Genomic DNA, 12,406 nt, shown 5'->3' with positions numbered 1-12,406 from the left:
CACCCTGAGGAAGGAAAACATTTTCGAAACGCGTTGGAGTTTGAGTGGAGTCCCCCAGGTTTGACTAAAAAAAATTCCGCAGCATATACCCATTTGGGCCGTTTTAAATCTAATTGTGGTAAACCACTCCCAGAGAGAATTCCCAAAATTCCTCAAAGGGGTTGATGGATTCCCACGTCCCTTAGGGTATAAAGTGGAATAAAGCATAATATTGGAGGGGTACTACTGCTATTTTATCTTTGTTTTTTTCCGGTATTTTATTGTCCATGTGGAATTAATCTTTTCATGTATGAATAAAAAAACTTTTGGGGCATTTTGAAACATGCTGTGGAAATCTGCGTGTAGAGCGTACTGAGAGCGATATATTGTGGTATAACGTGGAGAACCTCACCATAGAGGATCCAGTAAAGATACCTTTCAGTGAACACAGGGCATGTCCCCTAGGTGAGTGTCTTTCTTACGGGATGTAACACCATGGGGGTAATTCCAAGTTGATCGCAGCAGGAAATTTTTTAGCAGTTGGGCAGATATAACATGTGCAGAGAGAGTAAGATTTGGGTGTGTTATATTGTTTCTGTGCAGGGTAAATACTGGCTGCTTAATTTTTACACTGCAATTTAGATTGCAGATTGAACTCACCACACCCAAATCTAACTCTCTCTGCACATGTTATATCTGCCCCCCTGCACTGCACATGGTTTTGCCCAACTGCTAAAAAATTTCCTGCTGCGATCAACTTGGAATTACCTCCCATGTACCATAATCCTGTGACGTAAGATATATGGGTGAAGACTTACAGAAACCTTTTGATGCATGCATCTCATTTTAAGGGGGTCAGTTTAAAGGTTCTGAGACGATATATGGAGAATTTATGTATACATGCCATTGATACAATTTCCCTGTTCTCTTTCCGAATCCCTTGGATAATACAGGATATCCACACAGAACCTCCTGGGGACAGATAAGAGGGACTATTGATCATCGCTAGCGGTGCTTGTGGACTGCTGCCTTTTGGTCTTGCATGTTACTTAAGAATTGGTGCTCTTGAGAGTCGGTACTGAGCTGCAGCTAGGGTGCAAGTTACTTCTTCACTGTTTTTTTAAAACCTTCCCTGATTGGCCCATCACTTAGCTGTGACTCCTCATTGCCCCACTAAGCCCTGTCCTCTATCTTGATTGGCCCATTACTTAGCGGCGACTCCTCATCGCTCCACTCAGCCCTGCCCCTTCCCTGATTGGCCCATTACTTAGCTGTGACTCCTCATCGCCCCACTCAGCCCTGCCCCTTCCCTGATTGGCCCATCACTTAGCTGTAACTCCTCATTGCCCCACTCAGCCCTGCCCCTTCCCTGATTGGCTCATGACTTAGCTGGGACTCCTCATCGATCCACTCAGGCCTGCCCCTTCCCTGATTGGCCCATTACTTAGCTATGACTCCTCATCGCCCCACTCAGCACTGCCCCTTCCCTGATTGGCCCATTACTTAGCTGTTCCTCCTCATCGCCCCACTCAGCCCTGCACCTTCCCTGATTGGCCCATTACTTAGCTGTGCTTCCTCATCGCCCCACTCAGCCCTGCACCTTCCCTGATTGGCCCATTACTTAGCTGTGACTCCTCATCGCCCCACTCAGCCCTGCCCCTTCCCTCTTTGGCCCATTACTTAGCTGTGACTCCTCATCGCCCCACTCAGCCCTGCACCTTCCCTGATTGGCCCATTACTTAGCTGCTCCTCCTTATCACCCCACCCCTTCTCTGATTGGCCCATTACTTAGCTGTGACTCCTCATTGCCCCACTCAGTCCTGCACCTTCCCTGATTGGCCCATTACTTAGCTGCTCCTCCTTATCACCCCACCCCTTCTCTGATTGGCCCATCACTTAGCTGTGACTCCTCATTGCCCCACTCAACCCTGCCCCTTCCCTGATTGGCCCATGACTTAGCTGTGACTCCTCATCACCCCACTCAGCCCTGCCCCTTCCCTGATTGGCCCATTACTTAGCTGTGACTCATCGCCCCACTCAGCCCTGCCCCTTCCCTGATTGGCCCATCACTTAGCTGTGACTCCTCATCGCCCCACTCAGCCCTGCCCCTTCCCTGATTGGCCCATTACTTAGCTGTGACTCCTCATCGCCCCACTCAGCCCTGCCCCTTCCCTGATTGGCCCATTACTTAGCTGTGACTCCTCAGCGCCCCACTCAGCCCTGTCCTCTATCCTGATTGGAGCGGCATGTCACATAGCAGGGATGTCCATCGATGTCTCACACTGTAAATGGTTTTCTGTTGTTGTGAAGCACCGATGGTACCATCGATAGAGGTCATTTATGTTGAACCCTTCAGTGACCATCCCTACTACCAGCTATTGATACTATTGACACTAAGGGCCTGCTTCAGAGCCACACACAATGTGGATGTTTGTGGCCCATGTAAAGGTCCTGTCAGAGAGCGGCCACGGACAGGCACAGGACGTCACAGAGAGACTGCAGCTAGCGTAGAGCTGGCACAGATGTTGGAGGTGCGAGCGCTGGTGGTGTATAGAGACGCAGCAATCGCTATTACCACGTGTACAGGCGCTGAGAGGGGGCGTCTCAGACATTAGGCCGCACAGATGTACACAGGAAAGGGATCTGTCGTAACTAGGTGTGTGCGCAGTGTGCTGCGCGGATAGCAGTGCAGGGTAGGGGGCGCTGCTAGCGGCACTTGTCAATTATGAATTGTGTAATTACTTTGACGTGCAGCTTCCCCCCTTTTTGAAGCCCGGCATCTCCGGACCGCCCCTGTCTCCTACCCCCACGCCTTTTGTCGTTAATACCTATACAGCATTCATGGACTTGACTTGAGATTTCTTTGTTATTCAGTCACACTGTCCTTTATTACATTGCAAGATGCTGACATACCCAGGATTCAAACCCATTGCCTGTGGCATTGCAGTCAGACAATCTATTCATTGAGCTATCTGCCCTTATATAGAAAGGTAGATTATTCTAACCTAGAGAATTCTAACTATTAGACGCTTACCTTGTACTTTGTGACACGGTGAATAGCGTTACGGCTGAGCAGATCTATGTATTGCGTGGCTGCACAGGGATTGGATGTGTGGCTGCTCACTGCGTGGATCTGCTCAATTGTGTGTGTTGTGTGTGTGCGCGCGTGTGTGGTCTCTTCCCCGCGAGGCATGCGCCTTATGTCTATTTCTCTAACGTCCTAGTGGATGCTGGGGACTCCGTCAGGACCATGGGGAATAGCGGCTCCGCAGGAGACAGGGCACAAAAGTAAAAGCTTTAGGATCAGGTGGTGTGCACTGGCTCCTCCCCCTATGACCCTCCTCCAAGCCTCAGTTAGATTTTTGTGCCCGGCCGAGAAGGGTGCAATCTAGGTGGCTCTCCTAAAGAGCTGCTTAGAGTAAAAGTTTTGTTAGGTTTTTTATTTTCAGTGAGTCCTGCTGGCAACAGGCTCACTGCATCGAGGGACTTAGGGGAGAGAAGTGAACTCACCTGCGTGCAGGATGGATTGGCTTCTTAGGCTACTGGACACCATTAGCTCCAGAGGGAGTCGGAACACAGGTCTCACCCTGGGGTTCGTCCCGGAGCCGCGCCGCCGACCCCCCTTGCAGATGCTGAAGATTGAAGGTCCAGAAACCGGCGGCAGAAGGCTTTTCAGTCTTCATGAAGGTAGCGCACAGCACTGCAGCTGTGCGCCATTGTTGTCACACACTTCACACCAACGGTCACGGAGGGTGCAGGGCGTTGCTGGGGGCGCCCTGGGCAGCAATGTATAATACCTTATTCTGGCTAAAAATACATCACATATAGCCCCTGGAGGCTATATGGATGTATTTAACCCCTGCCAGGTCTCAGAAAAACGGGAGAAGAAGCCCGCCGAAAAGGGGGCGGGGCCTATTCTCCTCAGCACACAGCGCCATTTTCCCTCACAGAAATGCTGGTGGGAAGGCTCCCAGGCTCTCCCCTGCACTGCACTACAGAAACAGGGTTAAAACAGAGAGGGGGGGCACTGATTTGGCGATATGACTACATATATTAAAATGCTATAAGGGAAAAGCACTTATATAAAGGTTGTCCCTGTATAATTATAGCGTTTTTGGTGTGTGCTGGCAAACTCTCCCTCTGTCTCCCCAAAGGGCTAGTGGGTCCTGTCCTCTATCAGAGCATTCCCTGTGTGTGTGCTGTGTGTCGGTACGTGTGTGTCGACATGTATGAGGACGATGTTGGGAGGCGGAGCAAATTGCCTGTAATGGTGATGTCACTCTCTAGGGAGTCGACACCGGAATAGATGGCTTATTTAAGGAATTACGTGATAATGTCAACATGCTGCAAGCCGGTTGACGACATGAGACGGCCGGCAAACATATTAGTATCTGTCCAGGCGTCTAAAACACCGTCAGGGACGTTATAATGCCCATTTTACCTCAGTCGGTCGACACAGACACAGACACGGACACTGACTCCAGTGTCGACGGTGAAGAAACAAACGTATTTTCCTTTAGGGCCACACGTTACTTGTTAAGGGCAATGAAGGAGGTGTTACATATTTCTGATACTACAAGTACCACAAAAAAGGGTATTATGTGGGGTGTGGAAAAACTACCTATAGTTTTCCTGAATCAGATAAATTAAATGAAGGGGTTCCCCCGATAGAAAATTATTGGCGGTATACCCTTTCCCGCCAGAAGTTAGGGCGCGTTGGGAAACACCCCTTAGGGTGGATAAGGCGCTCACACGCTTATCAAAACAAGTGGCGGTACCGTCTCCAGATACGGCCGCCCTCAAGGAGCCAGCTGATAGGAGGCTGGAAAATATCCTAAAAAGTATATACACACATACTGGTGTTATACTGCGACCAGCGATCGCCTCAGCCTGGATGTGCAGCGCGGGGGTGGCTTGGTCGGATTCCCTGACTGAAAATATTGATACCCTTGACAGGGACAGTATTTTATTTACTATAGAGCATTTAAAGAATGCATTTCTATATATGCGAGATGCACAGAGGGATATTTGCACTCTGGCATCAAGAGTAAGTGCGATGTCCATATCTGCCAAAAGATGTTTATGGACACGACAGTGGTCAGGTGATGCAGATTCCAAACGGCACAAAGATGTACTGCCGTATAAAGGGGAGGAGTTATTTGGGGTCGGCAACTGCTGGGAAATCCACCGTTTTTACCCTAAGTCACATCTATGCAGAAAAAGACACCGTCTTTTCAGCCTCAGTCCTTTCGTCCCCATAAGCATATCTGCCCAGGGATAGAGGAAAGGGAAGAAGACTGCAGCAGGCAGCCCATTCCCAGGAACAGAAGCCTTCCACCGCTTCTGCCAAGTTCTCAGCATGACGCTGGAGCCGTACAGGACCCCTGGATCCTACAAGTAGTATCCCAGGGGTACAGATTGGAAAGTCGAGACGTTTCCCCTCGCAGGTTCCTGAAGTCTGCTTTACCAACGTCTCCCTCCGACAGGGAGCCAGTATTGGAAACAATTCACAAGCTGTATTCCCAGCAGGTGATAATCAAAGTACCCCTCCTACAACAAGGAAAGGGGTATTATTCCACACTATATTGTGGTACTGAAACCAGAAGGCTCGGTGAGACCTATTCTAAATCTGAAATATTTGAACACTTACAAAGGTTCAAATCAAGATGGAGTCACTCAGAGCAGTGATAGCGAACCAGGAAGAAGGGGACTATATGGTGTCCCGGGACATCAGGGATGCTTACCTCCATGTCCCAATTTGCCCTTCTCACCAAGGGTATCTCAGGTTCGTGGTACAGAACTGTCACTATCAGTTTCAGACGCTGCCGTTTGGATTGTCCACGGCACTCCGGGTCTTTACCAGGGTAATGCCCGAAATGATGATTCTTCTTCGAAGAAAATGGACGACCTCCTGATAAGAGCAAGGTCCAGAGAACAGTGGGAGGTCGGAGTAGCACTATCTCAAGTAGTTCTACGACAGCACGGGTGGATTCTAAATATTCCAAAACCGCAGTTGTTTCCGACGACACGTCTGCTGTTCCTAGGGATGATTCTGGACACAGTCCAGAAAAAGGTGTTTCTCCCGGAGGAGAAAGCCAGGGAGTTATCCGAGCTAGTCAGGAACCTCCTAAAACCAGGAAAAGTGTCAGTGCATCATTGCACAAGAGTCCTGGGAAAAATGGTGGCTTATTACGAAGCGATTCCATTCGGCAGATTCCACGCAAGAACTTTTCAGTGGGATCTGCTGGAGAAATGGTCCGGATCGCATCTTCAGATGCATCAGCGGATAACCCTATCTCCAAGGACAAGGGTGTCTCTCCTGTGGTGGTTACAGAGTGCTCATCTTCTAGAGGGCCGCAGATTCGGCATTCAGGATTGGATGCTGGTGACCACGGAGGCCAGCCTGAGAGGCTGGGGAGCAGTCACACAGGGAAAAAATTTCCAGGGAGTGTGATCAAGTCTGGAGACTTTTCTCCACATAAATATACTGGAGCTAAGGGCAATTTATAATGCTCTAAGCTTAGCAAGACCTCTGCTTCAAGGTCAGCCGGTATTGATCCAGTGGGACAACATCACGGCAGTCGCCCACGTAAACAGACAGGGCGACACAAGAAGCAGGAGGGCAATGGCAAAAACTGCAAGGGTTTTTCGCTGGGCGGAAAATCATGTGATAGCACTGTCAGCAGTGTTCATTCCGGGAGTGGACAACTGGGAAGCAGACTTCCTCAGCAGGCACGACCTCCACCCGGGAGAGTGGGGACTTCATCGGGAAGTTTTCCACATGATTGTGAACCGTTGGGAAAGACCAAAGGTGTACATGATGGCGTCCCGCCTGAACAAAAAACTGGACAGGTATTGCGCCAGGTCAAGAGACTTTCAGGCAATAGCTGTGGACGTTCTGGTAACACCGTGGGCGTACCAGTCGGTGTATGTGTTTCCTCCTCTGCTTCTCATACCCAAGGTATTGAGAATTATAAGACGTAGAGGAGTAAGAACTATACTCGTGGCTCCGGATTGGCCAAGAAGGACTTGGTACCCGGAACTTCAAGAGATACTCACAGAGGACTCATGACCTCTGCCGCTAAGAAGGGACTTGCTTCAGCACGTACCATGTCTGTTCCAAGACTTACCGCGGCTGCGTTTGACGGCATGGCGGTTGAACGCCGGATCCTAAGGGAAAAAGGCATTCCGGAAGAGGTCATTCCTACCCTGGTCAAAGCCAGGAAGGACGTGACCGCACAACATTATCACCACATGTGGCGAAAATATGTTGCGTGGTGTGAGGCCAGGAAGGTTCCACGAAGAAATTTCAACTCGGTCGATTCCTGCATTTCCTGCAAACAGGAGTGTCTTTGGGCCTCAGATTGGGGTCCATTAAGGTTCAAATTTCGGCCCTGTCGATTTTCTTCCAGAAAGAATTGGCTTCAGTTCCTGAAGTCCAGAAGTTTGTCAAGGGAGTACTGCATATACAACCCCCTTTTGTGCCTCCAGTGGCACTGTGGGATCTCAACGTAGTGCTGGGATTCCTCAAATCACATTGGTTTAAACCGCTCAAATCTGTGGATTTGAAATATCTCACATGGAAAGTGACCATGATGTTGGCCCTGGCCTCGGCCAGGCGAGTGTCAGAATTGGCGGCTTTGTCTCACAAAAGCCCATATCTGATTGTCCATTCGGACAGGGCAGAGCTGCGGACTCGTCCCCAGTTTCTCCCTAAGGTGGTGTCAGCGTTTCACCTGAACCAGCTTATTGTGGTACCTGCGGCTACTAGGGACTTGGAGGACTCCAAGTTGCTAGATGTTGTCAGGGCCCTGAAAATATCGGTTTCCAGGACGGCTGGAGTCAGGAAAACTGACTTGCTGTTATCCTGTATGCACCCAACAAACTGGGTGCTCTTGCTTCTAAGCAGACGATTGCTAGTTGGATGTGTAGTACAATTCAGCTTGCACATTCTGTGGCAGGCCTGCCACAGCCAAAATATGTAAATGCCCATTCCACAAGGAAGGTGGGCTCATCCTGGGCGGCTGCCCGAGGGGTCTCGGCATTACAACTCTGCCGAGCAGCTACGTGGTCGGGGGGAGAACACGTTTGTAAAATTCTACAAATTTGATACCCTGGCTAAAGAGGACCTGGAGTTCTCTCATTCGGTGCTGCATAGTCATCCGCACTCTCCCACCCGTTTGGGAGCTTTGGTATAATCCCCATGGTCCTGACGGAGTCCCCAGCATCCACTAGGACGTTAGAGAAAATAAGATTTTACTTACCGATAAATCTATTTCTCGTAGTCCGTAGTGGATGCTGGGCGCCCATCCCAAGTGCGGATTGTCTGCAATACTTGTACATAGTTATTGGTACAAAAATCGGGTTATTATTGTTGTGAGCCATCTTTTCAGAGGCTCCGCTGTTATCATGCTGTTAACTGGGTTCAGATCACAGGTTGTACAGTGTGATTGGTGTGGCTGGTATGAGTCTTACCCGGGATTCAAAATCCTTCCTTATTGTGTACGCACGTCCGGGCACAGTATCCTAACTGAGGCTTGGAGGAGGGTCATAGGGGGAGGAGCCAGTGCACACCACCTGATCCTAAAGCTTTTACTTTTGTGCCCTGTCTCCTGCGGAGCCGCTATTCCCCATGGTCCTGACGGAGTCCCCAGCATCCACTACGGACTACGAGAAATAGATTTATCGGTAAGTAAAATCTTTTTTTTTTTTTTTAAAGAGGGGGGGGGGGGGGGGGCGCCAATTCTCTTTCTGGCACAGGGCACCAAAAAGCTTAGTTACGGCCCTGGTAGCGACATTTGCATTAAGTCGCAGATGGGCGGCGGCCAATAGATTTAATGATACTACCAATTATTGATACTCTCAGCGATTAATACCACCAGCTATATATGCTACCAGTGATTGTGTGCAACTACAAGTCTCAGCACAGTGGCACCTCTTATTATGTTTAGAATGAAGGTGTGCAGTCTAGCCCCCCCCCCCCCCCAATACTGATACCTCCAGCCACAGATGCTACCAGTGACTGATATACCAGCTACTGACACCACCAAATATTAAGATACCATCGGCTACAGATGCCACCTGCTACTGATACCACCAGACACTGACACCACCAGCTACAGATACCACCAGCTACAGACACCACCAGCTACAGATACCACCAGACACTGACACCACCTGTCACTGACATCACCAGCTAGACACCACCAGACACTGATACTACCTGTCACTGACATCACCAGCTACAGACACCACCAGCTACTGGCACTGTAGCATTAGGCACTGACACCACCAGCGACAGACACCACCAGACACTGACACCACCAGCTACAGATACCACCAGACACTGACACCACCAGCTAGATACCATCAGCTACAGATACCACCATACACTGACACCACCACCAGCTACTGATACCACCAGACACTGACACCACCAGCTACTGATACCACCAGACACTGACACCACCAGCTAGATACCATCAGCTACAGCAGGCATTCCCAACCGCGGTCCTCAAGGCACACCAACAGTGCAGGTTTTAGTGATATCTAGGCTTCAGCACAGATGGTTAAATCAAAATAACTGAGCTACTAATTAAGTCACCTGTGTTCAAGCCTGGATATCACTAATACCAGGACTGTTAGTGTGCCTTGAGGACCGTGGTTGGGAAACACTGAGCTACAGATACCACCATACACTGACACCACCACCAGCTACAGACACCACCTGCTGACACCACCAGCTACTGATACCACCAGACACTGACACCACCTGCTACAGATACCACCAGACACTGACACCACCCGCTACAGATACCACCAGACACTGATACCACCAGCTACAGATACCACCAGACACTGATACCACCAGCTACAGATACCACCAGCTACTGATACCACCAGACACTGACACCACCAGACACTGACACCACCAGACACTGACACCACCAGCTACCGATACCACCAGACACTTATACCACCAGACACTGACACCACCCGCTACTGATACCACCAGACACTGACACCACCCGCTACAGATACCACCAGCTACTGACACCACCAGCTACAGACACCACCAGCTACAGATACCACCAGCTACTGATACCACCAGCTACAGATACCACCAGACACTGACACCACCAGCTACTGACACCACCAGCTACTGATACCACCAGACACTTATGCCACCAGCTACTGATACCACCAGACACTGACACCACCAGCTACAGACACCACCAGACACTGACACTACCAGCTACTGACACCACCAGACACTGATACCGCCAGCTACAGACACCACCAGCTACTGATACCACCAGACACTGACACCACCAGCTACTGACACCACCAGACACTGACACCACCAGCTACTGGCACTGCAGCATTAGGCACTGAGGTCTCATTGTCCCTCAGAGCTGCAGGTCCCATGAGGCGGAACCTTTCTTTCCGGGCGGAACGTTGTGTCGTTGGTCCTGTGTTCCCGGCGGGGCGGTGCTGGGCGGACGGGCCTGCAGGGACTGAGCGGAGGCGGGGGAGACTCGGAGAGGCCGGAACAGGGGAGACCTGAGACAGAGAGAGAGACCCCGGGGAGGGGACAGGTCCGAGCCGTACGTCGTGTGAGGTGAGTGTGCGCCTGTGGTGTGAGCGAGCCCCCCCTCCCCTGAGTGTGCACTCTGCCTATAGGCGCCTTTATAGGGGCATTTATCCCTGTGATACACGTGTGTATTGTACAGGGGTCTCTATTCATTCCCCGTGTCTCTTATACCCCTGCTGCTGATGTCTGACCGCAGACAGGATCAGTGTGTATGGGACCCTCACTGTATAGTGGGGGATGGATCAGTGTGTATGGGACCCTCACTGTATAGTGGGGGATGGATCAGTGTGTATGGGACCCTCACTGTATAGTGGGTGATGGATCAGTGTGTATGGGAGCCTCGCTGTATAGTGAGGGATGGATCAGTGTGTATGGGAGCCTCGCTGTATAGTGGGGGATGGATCAGTGTGTATGGGACCCTCGCTGTATAGTGGGGGATGGATCAGTGTGTATGGGACCCTCACTGTATAGTGGGGGATGGATCAGTGTGTATGGGACCCTCACTGTATAGTGGGTGATGGATCAGTGTGTATGGGAGCCTCGCTGTATAGTGAGGGATGGATCAGTGTGTATGGGAGCCTCGCTGTATAGTGGGGGATGGATCAGTGTGTATGGGACCCTCGCTGTATAGTGGGGGATGGATCAGTGTGTATGGGACCCTCACTGTATAGTGGGGGATGGATCAGTGTGTATGGGACCCTCACTGTATAGTGGGTGATGGATCAGTGTGTATGGGAGCCTCGCTGTATAGTGGGGGATGGATCAGTGTGTATGGGAGTCTCACTGTATAGTGGGTGATGGATCAATGTGTATGGGAGCCTCGCTGTATAGTGGGTGATGGATCAGTGTGTATGGGACCCTCACTGTATAGTGGGTGATAAATCAGTGTGTATGGGAGTCTCACTGTATAGTGGGTGATGGATCAGTGTGCATGGAACCCTCACTGTAAAGTGGGTGATGGATCAGTGTGCATGAGGCCCACTGTAACGTGGGTGATGGATCAGTGTGTATGGGACCGTCACTGTATAGTGGGTGATGGATCAGTGTGTATGGTAGCCTTGCTGTATAGTGGGTGATGGATCAGTGTGCGTTGGACCCTCACTGTATAGTAGATGAAGGATCAGTGTGTATGGGACACTCACTGTGTAGTAGGTGATGGGTCAGTGTGTATGGGACTCTCACTGTGTAGTAGGTGATGGATCAGTGTGTATGGGACACTCACTGTGTAGTAGGTGATGGGTCAGTGTGTATGGGACACTCACTGTGTAGTAGGTGATGGGTCAGTGTGTTGGGACACTCACTGTGTAGTAGGTGATGGGTCAGTGTGTATGGGACACTCGCTGTGTAGTAGGTGATGGATCAGTGTGTATGGAACTCTCACTGTGTAGTAGGTGATGGGTCAGTGTGTATGGGACACTCACTGTGTAGTAGGTGATGGGTCAGTGTGTATGGGACACTCACTGTGTAGTAGGTGATGGGTCAGTGTGTATGGGACACTCACTGTGTAGTAGGTGATGGGTCAGTGTGTATGGGACTCTCACTGTGTAGTAGGTGATGGGTCAGTGTGTATGGGACTCTCACTGTGTAGTTGGTGATGGGTCAGTGTGTATGGGACACTCACTGTGTAGTTGGTGATGGGTCAGTGTGTATGGGACACTCACTGTGTAGTAGGTGATGGGTCAGTGTGTATGGAACACTCACTGTGTAGTAGGTGATGGGTCAGTGTGTATGGGACACTCACTGTGTAGTAGGTGATGGGTCAGTGTGTATGGGACACTCACTGTGTAGTTGGTGATGGGTCAGTGTGTATGGGACACTCACTGTGTAGTAGGT

At 50.4% G+C, this 12,406-nt stretch overlaps 1 protein-coding gene across 4 annotated transcripts in view; it reads left to right on the top strand.

Annotated features, from left to right (window-relative positions):
• Positions 1-12,406, top strand: part of RAD54L2 (RAD54 like 2) — an 87,559-nt gene that overhangs the window by 18,687 nt on the left and 56,466 nt on the right. For 2 of the 4 annotated variants that reach the window (XM_063941390.1, XM_063941387.1), the window contains exon 1: positions 9,648-10,600. The exons of the other annotated variants lie outside the window; for them this stretch is intronic. The gene's annotated coding sequence lies outside the window, so the exon portion shown is untranslated. Of the gene's footprint in view, positions 1-9,647; positions 10,601-12,406 lie in introns of those variants that run through there. 4 annotated transcript variants of the gene reach the window in all.

The sequence above is a fragment of the Pseudophryne corroboree genome, chromosome 9, assembly GCF_028390025.1.
Source record: "Pseudophryne corroboree isolate aPseCor3 chromosome 9, aPseCor3.hap2, whole genome shotgun sequence".
Classification (NCBI taxonomy): domain Eukaryota; kingdom Metazoa; phylum Chordata; class Amphibia; order Anura; family Myobatrachidae; genus Pseudophryne; species Pseudophryne corroboree.
This window is presented reverse-complemented; position numbering and strand designations above follow the sequence as displayed.